Source organism: Magnolia sinica, chromosome 8 (assembly GCF_029962835.1).
Source record: "Magnolia sinica isolate HGM2019 chromosome 8, MsV1, whole genome shotgun sequence".
NCBI lineage: Eukaryota > Viridiplantae > Streptophyta > Magnoliopsida > Magnoliales > Magnoliaceae > Magnolia > Magnolia sinica.
Genome location: NC_080580.1, coordinates 20,298,615 through 20,303,817, shown reverse-complemented (window position 1 = coordinate 20,303,817; position 5,203 = coordinate 20,298,615).

Below are 5,203 nucleotides of genomic sequence, written 5' to 3'. Positions count from 1 at the left end.
CCCCTTCATACATTGCCTTGGTATGACACCCATTACTTATTGCATAGCATTCATGGTAAGCCTTGGTAAAACTAGTGATATGTTCATTGATTATGCTTCTCTCCTTATACCTCCTACTATTCTTCGGTGCACCATTGTCACACACTTACACCACTCTCTAAGCTTCTATAAGCTTATGCACGATTGATGCGTGCAGGAGACTCTAGGTAGGCACCGTAGCAGCAGAGCGTGGAGTAGAGTTGAGCAGTGAGGACTCCAGTGTTGCTGATTTCTCTCTCTTTTCCTTTTATTCTCATGTATGTCCTTTTGGACCTTTTGGATGATTGTAAAAGTTCAAATTTTTAGTGGATTTTGTGATGTGTGCCTTTGTTATTCTCAAATGTACTTGCTGTGATCTTGGGTATGCTCGCATTGGAAGTGATTATATTGTTATGAAAATCCTCCTTGTAGGATCCCAGGATTGGAACCTACCTCAGGAGCCGAGAATGGATGGATTGTTCTAATTTCTTCTTCAGATGATCTTCATGGTATGGCCCATCATTTTCACGGATGGGATGTCTCAATAAGATGAATATAGCAGAAGATAAGAGTGCTGTATGTTAATGTTCCAATACAAATTAGTTATATGTATGGCGATTCACTGTAGTTAGCATGTGTCCCCCATAGGGCCCACATGAATAGATAATCCGACGATCAAAACGGTCCATCTTCTAGATGATACTATAAACATCTTATTTCCAAATAATCACACTTCAAGAATCATCCATACTCTAGCTTTTTGGTGTTGGACATGAACTGTTGAAAAATTTTCCTCCCAAGGTACTACCTTCATTTCTGTGATCGTCTGTTTCATCCATTTCAGCTTAAACTTCTTAAGGTAGCATGCATAGCATAAAATTCATGGATGGACGGTTCCGATCATCTTAGCATCTCAACATGTGGGCCTAATAGGGACGGATTAGGTGAGTGGTAGGGGTATAGTGGGTGAGGCCCTAACCGTGGGACCCAACTAGATGTATGTGATTTATATGTACGCCATCCATTTGTTTTTTCAGCTTATTTTAAGGGTATGATAATTTTTTTTTAAAATTTTTTTTTTTAATTTAAACGAGACAGATCCAAATCTCAGGTGGACCTCGCATTAGGGATTAGATTACCACCATTAAAAACTTCTTGAGGCTACGAATGTTTTGGATCAAGCTTATACTATTTGTGTTTTGCTTAATCCCGGTAGCGTGACCTTTCAACATGTTAGATCCTTTCAACATGTGACCTTTCATCATGTTTGATGGTAAATAGGCATTAAAGCCGGGTCACTAAAGGGCATTCAATAACCATTAATGGTGGGCATTTAATAACCACTGTTTTACTACCATGTGGTCCACTTGTAATTTGAACCTGCCTCATTTTTGGGACCATGCCTAAAATTAGGTGGCAAAATGGATGAACTGCGGATGAGGATTAGATACTGACTAGTGAAACTGGCTATTGAAGTGATGTCACTAAGTTCTGCGTAGGGCGGCTCAAAGGGGTAGGCAGGTGAGGCAATCGCCTAAGGCTCTCTAATTATTAAGGCCCTGTATTATAGGAAAATTAAAATTTCTTAATTATGAAGGTCCTATATTATAGTAAAATTAAAATTAAGAAGAAAAAAAGTCTAAAATTTTTCAAATAAAACTTATTAAAAGGCCTACAAATATGAACATCTAAAAATTAGTTTATAAATTTGAAATTGAAAACAAAAAACAAATCTTATAAACTAGTAATATCAATAATAACAGTCTAACTTTATCGTCTCTTTTCAAAATAATAGCATCATTCCCAATAAATTCTTTGCCTAAAACCTAGGACTACAACTACCCACTTTATTGCTAATTAAGGTCTCAAAAAATTTAAATTCTAACGTTATTTTTCTAAATTTAATTCTAACTTAATTTTTCTAAGGGTTTGGATTTATTTTCGTAATTAAAAGTTTTAAAAGAAGTTGACAAAAATAGAAATTAATACTCCAATTGAAATACTTAATCTAATAAAAGAGCTAGATTGTTTTCCAAATTGTTTTATTGCATATGGAATACCACTTACCATACCAGTTGCAGTTGCATATGCAGAAAGAAGTTTTTCAAAACTAAAAATTATAAAAAATTATTTACAAACAATAATGTCTCAAGATAGATTAAACGGTTTAACAATTTTATCTATCGAAACTGATTTATTGGGTAAACTTGAATACAAAAGTTTATTTAGTAATTTTTCATCTAAAAAGGCAAGAAGCAAATTTATGGTTTAATTTTGAATTTATTATTATTATTTTTTATTTTTTAAACAAAAAAGCCTCATTTTTATGGCTTGCCTAAGGCCCCCAAAAATGTTGAGTCACCCCTGGTTATGTGAACCCCACAATGATCTATGCGTTGTATCCCCACCGTTCATCCATTTGGAGAGATCATTTTAGGCCATGATCTAATGAATGAGGTATATCCAAATCTGGATTGGACCCCACCATACAAAACAGTGGGAACAGTGATGTCTACTGTTGAAATCTTCCTAAAGTCCATCGTGATGTTTACTTGAGATCCAACTTGTTCATGTGTTAACGCAGACATGAAAGAAGGGAAAACACAAATATCAGCTTAATCGAAAACTTTTGTGGCCCTTGGAAGTTTTATAGCTTCGAAGAAGAGGGTACCTCTAAACTAGTAGTTTTATGGTTATTGAGGAGGGAGCAAAATTATTAATTTCACAAAAATAACTATTTGAGGGTTGTGCTGGGATAACCGTTAATTGTGCCAATCGGCCTAACAGGGTGTGCTTCGTGCCGGGCTATGGGCTAGGATATCAAATCCCCACACAGCCCACTATCTTACTGTCTCATAGAGGTGTACACGAACCGAGCTAGCTCGGTTAGCTCGCTCGACCTGACTTGAAAAAGCTCAATTCGACTCAGTTCGAAGTTGAGTTCGAACCAAGTTGAGCTAATTTTTTGAGCTCAAAAATGAGTTCGAGCTAGCCCCAACTCGACTCAATTCGGATTGAACCCAGCTCGAATTGAACTAGTTCGGTGACTCAATTACTTTGATATTGATGTTGCTTACCAAGTGTTTGATGAAATGATTCAAAGAAGTGTGGCTGGTGGCAAGGAAGGTATGTATATAAAATCAACATCCTTTTTTTCTTGATTTTTATGTTGCTTAAAAGGTGTTTGATAAAATACATGTAAAACCATTGTTGCTGTCTCAAATACAGTGAGATTTTAAAGGTGCAGTCCAGGTGTTTATAAAAATGTTACAATGGTGAACTCGGCTCGAACTGGCCCGAGCTATTAACCAAATTGAGCCGAGCTGGCCAATCAGGCTCAAGGAGCGGGCCGAGCCCACATCGAGCTGAGTTAGCTGATGGCCGAGACAGATGTACACCCCTACTATCCCGTGCCATACCGGGCCAACCATATAATGCCGTGCCACAGGCCTGTTTTACTATGTCAGGCCGTGCAGTGCAATTGGGCCCGCAGCCAAAAATACACTTACCTTTCTTACTACCGAAAGAGGAAAGTGTCTGTTTCAGGCACACAGCTATACTTGTGCCGGACGCGAATTGCGTCCTACCCCACCATGATATAAGTGTTTTATCCATGCCGTTAATTTTTTTTCTAAGATTATTTTACGGTATAACCCAAAAAACGAAGTAGGTCCACAGCTCCAGTGTACCACACCAAAGGAAGCTGCGGTGATAATGACACTCACAGTTGAAGTCTAAGGGCCACATTTTATTTTATTTTATACCATCCAACCTATTCATAAGGTCATGTAGACGTGGATGCATGATTCAAAACTTCTCCACCTCCCAGGAAGTTTTTAATGGTGGACGTATAATCCCCAATTTGTGGTCTATTTAAGCCTTGTGCCTGCTTCGTTTTTTGGTTCATATCTTAAAAATGATCTGAGAAAAATGATGAATGGTGTAGATAAAACATTTACACCACGGTGGGCCTCACAGAGCCCGGGCCCACAAATATGTCAGCGAGCTGTTGAAGTGACGTCATCAAGTTTGTGAACCCACCATGATGTATGTGTTGTATCCACACCATTCATCCACCTGGAGATATCATTTTAGGCTATGATCCAAAGATTGATGTAGATTAAAATCTGGAGTGGACCCTACCTCAGAAAACCGTTGAAACAACCACAATAGTACATGATTTCAAAAATAAAGCAGATACAAAACACAGGTGGGCCACACTAATGAAAGAAAGGTAATAGAAAAGTTCACCGTTGAAACCTTCCGGAGCTGACCATGATATTTATATGCCATCCACACCGTTGATAGGTTATCACCACTCAGATTCTACGTACAAATATGATCCTGATACAAAACTTCTGTCACCCAGGGATTCTATCCCCACTGTTTCTTGAGGTACGGCTCACATGAATTACGGATCCACCTGTTTTCTAGAATCCTAACCTATTACGATCTTTCCAGACATTTTACAACGTGGTCCAAAACACTTAACCAGATTTATCAAGGTAGGGCCCATACGGTAAGAGAAACACCTAATCCGCTCCCAAGTTCGTTTTACCCCACTGCGACTCGTAATCCAGCGTGTGTCTCCAATCGCTGAACCCACATACTTAGTATTTCGATGATCGGAACCGTTCGTTTTACGGAATCTATTCAAAAATTTCTAGTATAAGAAAATTAATCTTAACGGTGGATTTTTATTATCACAGATTGTAAATGAAAAGAAGATTTTCAATGGCCTGTATTCATCTCTTAAAATCAAAGGTCAAGATCATTAGTGAACTATCATTGTGTGAAAAAATAACTAATATGTAGTAGTAAAGAGAATACGAACGGTTCAAAATCATCGGTACATCTCAGCACATGGGCCCCAGTGGGAGGCGACAGACGCTGATCGTATATCGCGATAGAGCCAAAACGAACTCCTGCAACAAAACCACCGACAGATAGAGCAGAGAGATCGTGTGTTTCCGGTCTCTGCATTGACGTTAGCACACCGCACTGTCAGTTCACACACGGATCGATACCAAGACCTCAGCGGTGAAACGAGGTATCTTTCACTCAGTCTGCCAACTGAGCTATGGATAAGGGTGGCATTGACGGGTATTTGTTACGTCTGTTTCTCTTCAAATCCTTCCCATAAACCCCATAACAGCACTAAACGTCTCTTCTCTACCCTCCATTA